The 7,791-nt window shown below is 38.0% G+C and overlaps 1 protein-coding gene across 1 annotated transcript in view; it reads right to left on the reverse strand.

Annotated features, from left to right (window-relative positions):
- Positions 1–7,791, reverse strand: part of LOC106870838 (uncharacterized) — a 28,834-nt gene that overhangs the window by 10,517 nt on the left and 10,526 nt on the right. The window lies entirely within an intron of this gene.

Genomic DNA, 7,791 nt, shown 5'->3' on the forward strand with positions numbered 1-7,791 from the left:
GTGGAGTGCAAAGAAATGGATTCTTCATGACGTCAATGCACCCTGTCACCGAGCTCTCCTCGCACATGAGTTTCTCACCAAAAACAACATGGTATTTCTTCTACACCCATCCTTTACGCCAGATTTAGCACCTGCAGATTTCCATCTCTTTCCCCAAGATGAAAATGCAGCTCAAAAGTCGCCATTTTAACACCATTGTTGAGATCAAGAGTGAATTGCTAAAGGTCCTTCACTTGTTTATGGAAAACGATTTTCAGGCCTGATTCCAAAAGTGGCACTAACACTGGGTCCAGTGTATTGCTATGCAAGGTAACTATTTTGAAGGAGATGGTGTTAAAACTTAGGTAAATAAGTTACTTTTTTTAGTAAACATAACTAGTCTGGAAACTTCTTAATACCACCTCGTAAATATATTTTTTTCACATTCATTTCTGCATGGAAGTTGAACAAATTCAACTCACAAACCGGAGCTAGCCCAGTATCCTATCCATTCAATCAGTTTCTCTCTTTCACTACAACAAATGATAAATATTAAACAGTCTGAGAAGCCAAACAGTTAATTTTTGTCTTTTTAAATTATAGCAAACTGAATCACCTACAAAACACCATGTTTCTAGATTCACTTGAATGTAAGAAAACAAGGAAATGCTCTTAAATTCCATCACATTTCTAAGAATTGACAATATCTAATTCATCTATAGCAATCAAGAAAAAAAAATCACTTGAAGAGTGACAGAGAATTAATTATTGCAAAGAAATAAAAAGCAATGAGCTTTAACATATTAACTTGTTTGAGTACTACTGAGGAATTTGTCTCCTAGTGAATGAGAAGGCTAATAAAACAGGGAACTGAGTGTAAGTGTCTTGAGAGAAAACCTGGGCATAAGAGGCATCAGATGTAGTGTGCAAGAGAGAAGACTGTGTTGGTATGATCATGTGATATATATGGATAAGGATAGCTGCATAAAGAAGTGCCGATCTCTAAATGTGGAAGGCACCAGTAGAAGAGGTCAACCCAGGAAGATATGGAGCAAAGTGGTGAAACAGAATTTTTAGATTTTGAGACTCTTGGAGGCAATGACAAATAATAAAGACTTTTGTTGATTTGCTGTACTTGAGAAGACACATCAAGCTAAGTAAGATCATAGTCATGGCCAGTGCTAGTGACATGTGAAAGGCATCCATGCTGGTAACATGTAAGAGGTAACTATGCTGGTAACATGTAAGAGGTAACTATGCTGGTGTACATAAAAGGCACCTGTACCAGTTGTGTGAGTGCTGGTGACATGTAAAAGACCAGTGACACATAAAAGGCACCCAATATACTCAGTGAGTGGTTGGTGTTCGGAAAGGCATCCAGCTGCAGAAATCAAGCCAAAATAGACTGGAGCCGGTGTAGCTCTCCAGCTTACCAGCTCCAGTCAAACCATCTTACCTATGCCAGCATGGAAAATAGACACTAAATGATGATTTACAATTCCTTATCTTCTATTTTAGCACTGCTGATCCTTGTTGGTTACAAGATAGTGAATCATATTCCACCAGATTATCTAACATGGATAGGACCCATGGGTGCAAATGGCTGAACAAAAATATTTAATCATACTGAAATAGTAAGTGTGGTTTTAAAGAAACTAGAAATGTTTCTTTAGTATCACATCTGTCATTTGAAAGCTCAGTCTAGGTTTTAACATTTGCTTGTTAATGTTATTGAGCAGCCATTATATAACACACATGTTTTAAGTCATCACCATTGTCGGTAGCATCACCATCATTTTTATGCTTGATTTTTCCACGCTGACAAGAGTTGCATGAGACTTTTTGAAGTGGCAATTTACAGTCAAACGATTTTCCTGACGCCAAACCTTTCAGATGCATCTTATAAGCACACGCACGCACATGTACACAGTGAAAATCAACACGTGTGTGTGTCAGTCACACGTGCTGTGGTATTTTTTTACCTTCCTTGAACTTTTCTGTTTTCCATTCTGATGAAAAGCTATGCTCAGAACATCAAAAACTTTCTTCTTATCGAGACTCAAACTAATACAGTCACCTTGTTTGTTATTTTTAATGTTCATTTTTTTGACTATATATATTGTCATCATTTAAACATCCACTGTCCATGCTGGCATGGGTTGGATGGTAATGTATGGGACACTTCACAAATTTGCATGCCATCCTTGAGAGCAAAAGATAAGCATCTATATTTATATGTGTGCATGTACACACACATGTATGCAAATACATTTCATTTCACTCCATTCACAATCACTGTGTAGATATATCTAGCCAGATACTAGGGTGACTATAGCAGGGATTTTAAGCTACAGTTACTATAAAACATAAAACAAACACAGACTCACACACTCATCATTTACTGTTCTATATATAGTTATAAAGCTACTACTTTATGCAGCATATATAGATTATAGACTGTATAAATAAACTAATTTACATTACACTGTAGCTTCACTCCTTCCACCATGTTTCTAGATTAACTTGATTCTAATAAGTCAGTCAGAGAGTTGAATGCAAGAAAACAAAGGCAATACTCTTAAATTCCATCACATTTCTAAGAATCGACAATATCTATTATATCTATAGCAATCAAGAAATGAAAAATATGACCTTACGGTAAATGTACAGATGCATGTACAAATATAAACATATATATATAGATATATATATATAGGTATATATATCATCATATAGGTATATATATCATCATATAGGTATATATATATATCATCATCATTTAACACTTCTGTCTTCCCTGTTCTTTTATCTCAGACCTGAAGAACAACCTCACCATCATCATAAACCGTTATCTGCTTTCCACTACTTTGGTAGACACACACACACACATGTATATATATATATATATATATATATATATATATATATATGTACACACACACACACATACATAGACACAAAAAAGGATTTTTAAAAAATCTTTTTTACTTGCTTCGCTCATTATACTGGGGCATCACTGCCTTGAAGGGTTTTAGTGAAGTAAATTGATTCCATGGTCTCTTACACCAAACTGATAAGTTATGAAGATGTAAACAAACCAACACTGGTCATCAAGCAATGGTGAGGAACAAACACAAATACAAACATACACACACACACATATACAATGGGATTTTTTCAGTTTCCACCTACCAAATCCCTCAACAAGAATTTGGTCAGCCCAAAACATAACTTATACTCTAAGCTATTTGCCCATGGTGCCATGCAGTTGAACTGAATGCAGAACTACATGATTGAGAAGCAAACTTCTTATTTCTTTATTGCCCACAAGGGGCTAAACATAGAGGGGACAAACTAGGACAGACAAAGGGATTAAGTCGATTAGATCGACCCCCAGTGCGTAACTGGTACTTAATTTATCGACCCCGAAAGGATGAAAGGCAAAGTTGACCTCGGCGGAATTTGAACTCAGAGCGTAACGGTTCTGCCAGCTTGCTGCCTTCTTACCACACAACTACACCTATATATATGTGGTCTGATCAATAAGTATCCAGACTGTTGCCAAAGTAATGAAGCTAAAGCACGCAGAGTGAAGCTACTTGGTATAGATTGATCTTGAACTCTGCTGTGTATGCACACTAAGTTTTAACGTTCTAGCTCACTTCCACTGTTTACAACAGTGCTTGGAAGAAAGGTGTGTAGCATGTGACCGTTGCATTGACCATGACAGAGAAAGTTGAGCAGAGAATCTATCAAATTTTATCAAAAGCTTGGCAATACCTGCTCAGAGGCCTACGCAAAGTTTTCAAAAAGTTTTCATCATTCTTGACACAATCAAGATTTTGTGAAATAGAAACCCGAGTGTCTTTTTGGTCAGCTGAAAGCAGTTCTGGCACAAACTTGGCAGACACGCGTCTCATACCCAAATGTTTAGTGATAATGGACTGAACTGAACCTTAACTAATCTGTACACCCTCTGAAAACTCATGGATGGTGATTCGACGATTTCCCCTCACAGCTGCATGTGCATCTGCAATGTTTATCTCAGTTCTGCTGGTTGCGGGTCTCCCAGAACGTTCGTCAATATCGACATTTTTCAGCCATCTTGGAAACATCTGAACCAGTAGTACATTCATGTGCGACTCATACACTCCTCTCCATACACTTTCTGCAACTTTGTGTAGGCCTCTGAGCAGGTATCGCCATGACAGCTTTCTCTGTCATGGTCACTGTGATGATCACACACAACACACACTTCTGCTGTTTACAGCGGAAGTGAGCTAGAACTTTAAAACTTAGTGCACATGCAAAGCAGAGTTCAAGGTCAATCTTTGCCAAGCGGCCTCACGCTATGCGCATTAGCTTCGTTACTATGACAACAGTCTGAATACTTATTAATCAGACCTTGTATATATAAACACACATACACTTGCACACACACATGTACACTTTGGTTTGGAGCTGGGATCATAAACTGACAAAAGAAAGAACTGAAGAACATGGATACAAAGACAAGGAAAATATTGACAGGGCAGGGAGCATTCCATCCCAACAGTGACACTAATAGGTTGTACTTGTCCAGAAGAAAGGGTGGGAAAGGTTTGACCAGTTGCCAGGATTGTGTAGAAACAGAGAAGAACAGCTTAGAATGATATGTAAAAAATGCCGTGGAACCATTGCTGAAGTAGGTGCATAAGTCCAGCATCATCAAATCTGATAGTTGTGTAAAGAAAGAAAAACTTAAAGAACTCAAAAATAGAAACGGCATGGAAGGAAAAAAAAAAGTACGGTCAGTTTGCAAGAGATACAAATGCCAAGACAGATATTGCAGAACTTATATGCATGGCACAAGAACAAGCATTAAGGACAAACTATGCAATCCTGAAGAACTGCTTGAAACATCCAAAAGCTCTACTCTACACAGCATGTTAACTTCATTTTGAAATGGCATTTAAAAGTATATAAAAACAAAAATTGTAACAAAATAAAAAAAAATCTATATACCATTTGAATGTGTATGGTAGTTCTGAATCACCATGCGTGCACGTGCACACACACACACACACGTCTATATAATAATTGCAGACCAAGCTGTGTCACGAAGTTTCCTCTGGAACTGGTTGGTTAGGAGTTAGGTGTTCAGTGCACAAATACTGTTATCTCGCTTCCTCTACTTATGAGTGGGGTCAGTAGATGAAAAGCAGAAGCTCATCATATGCGTATTATGTGTGTGTGGTGTATTTTCCCTTGTCTTGACATGCATGCTGATCATAAACAAAAGCCTCACTATTCATATAAATGGTGTCATTTGTTTTCAGTCTTTTTGTGAAAGCATTCCAAGCTGTTTGTTGTTTGACAGACTAGGGAAATTATTAGCTTACTTGGAAACAGGTGAGTGTTGGTATGAGAAAGTGCAGCAACCTTGGAAGAATTCTACCTCAATGGAGTTTCACCCAACCCATGCAAGCATGGGAAAATAGATGTTAAAACAATGATGCACACACACACATATATAAATAAATGGATATAAATAGAAATCCAGAGAAATTGCAGCTAATCTCATTTTACCCTTTAGTTCCTGTCTTGTTCTAATTTTCCTTCCATCAGTTTTGCCCACACTCTCTTCATCTCTCTCCCCACTTCCTTCCCCTTTTCTCCCTCTCTCACAAAGTTTCTCACACTACATCCTGTTTATGCATGTACTCTTGTGTGGCTTTACAGTCCCCCAAACAGTCACTACCAGTGATATAAAACACTTCCCTCTTCCCTTCTCTTTTATCTCAGACTGGAAGAACAACTTTGCCCAAAACATCAGTAACTCTATTCTCCATGGTATATTTGCAAAGTCTTAAAATTTGTACTGTTACTTTTCCTAATATATATGGAGTTATTTCAGAAACAAATCCAAAGGTAATAGTTTTAAAGGCCGATTTGTTTCTTTAGCATTCTGCTAGTTATATTGACTTGATTTTGGGGCCACTGAGATGTTTTATACTCATCTTCTATGTTCAACATCCACAGTAATACCATGTGTGGTTTAGTTTAAACTGTAATTAACCAAGAGAGGTTCTTAGTCTACTATGTTGAAAGATAAATCATATATGTCTAGTTGGTATTTGTAGACTATTATTTGGAAATACGTCAAACCAAATGAAATCATAGTCATAGCCAATGTCAGTGTCGCACACACCTGGCGCATAAAAAAGCATCCTTCAAACTTCGGGCCTCATGGAGGCAGTGACAAGTGACCAAGACCTTTGGCAATATATTGTGCTTGAGAAGACCTCTCAAGCCAAGTGAGATTGTAGTCATGGCCAATGCCAGTGTTATATAACTAGCACCTGTGCCTGTGGCATGTAAAAAGCACCCTCTACACTCTTGGAGTGGTTGGCATTAGGAATCATGCCAAACTAGATTGGAACCTGGTGCAACTCCCAAGTTTACCAGTTTCCAGTCAAACTGTCCAACCCATGCCAGCATGGAAAACGGACATTAAATGATGATGATGGTATGTATGTATGTATACCATTTGAATGTGTATGGTAGTTATGTAAAGAAAGAAAAACTTAAGAAGAACTCAAAAATAGAAACGGCATGGAAGGAAAAAAAAGTAGTCTATATATATATATACATATATATATGTAGGTTTATATATGTGTGTGTGTGTGTATGTATGTATGTATGTATGTATGTATATATATATATATATATATATATATATATATATATATATATATGTCTGTATGTGTGTGTGATGTAACTGAGGAAGACCATCACTGAACACTGCCCATGCAAAACGCCAGCAACACCTGTGCATGAGGTTATTATACACAGCAGTTGGCTTCACCCAGGTCTGCACCTGTGGATTCCATGCTCACTGCAAAGTAGGTAAAGCCTGCCTACTTGACCAGGCATCGTGTAGTTGTCTCACCAATGATTGCACAACCTAAACTTTTAGGTCCAATAAAGCTTGCAAAGCACCTCAGAAACCTTTGCCACCCTACGGACATGATCCAGAGACAAACCAGGGTAAGATATCCAATGCCAATATGGATTGCAGGCTGAAGAAAGTGGGAGCACCATGATCTCAAGTGCAAGTAAAAGTCCCCCAAAATGTTCAATGCCATTTCCCTGCATATCTGGTTTTATATTAGAGTGACCTTCTCCTAGAGACATGCTTTAATAAAAGTTATTGGGATGCCTTACTCCCAGTGGTCTTCCAGTAAGCCAGACACCAACCTGATCTCTTTGAAAGCCCATGCTAGTGCTAGATAGTGCTAGAATCTATACCAGGTTCATTGGTCTTGCTTTTAACCCTGCTGGGTTTCCAGCAACCCTCCTTACCAAGCAAGTCTAGCTGAGGTGCCAGTTTAGTCGCTGACAACCCGACTATGCCACAGGTTGTACTGGATTCCATATTAACAGCAGCACTCATGAGAGATCACAAGTGACATGACGAAGATGATGATGATGTATGATTATCGTCATCTTTGTCTTAATGTCCATTTTCCAAGCTTGGGTGGGTCAAACAGAATATGTTGAGGCAGGTTTTCTATAGTTAGACACCCTTCCTATCACCAAATGTCACCTGTTTCCAAGCAAAGTAACATTGCCCCCATCTTCAGGTATGTCTTTTCATGAAAGACTGGAAACAAATAACATCACTTGTATAACCCTGACTCTCCTTTACAATCACATGATGTCAAGACAGGGGTACACACGCACATACATGATGGACTTCTTTCAGTTTCCTCTCTACCAAAATTCACCCACAAGGATTATATATATATATATATATATATATATATATAT

Source organism: Octopus bimaculoides, chromosome 11 (genome assembly GCF_001194135.2).
Source record: "Octopus bimaculoides isolate UCB-OBI-ISO-001 chromosome 11, ASM119413v2, whole genome shotgun sequence".
NCBI lineage: Eukaryota > Metazoa > Mollusca > Cephalopoda > Octopoda > Octopodidae > Octopus > Octopus bimaculoides.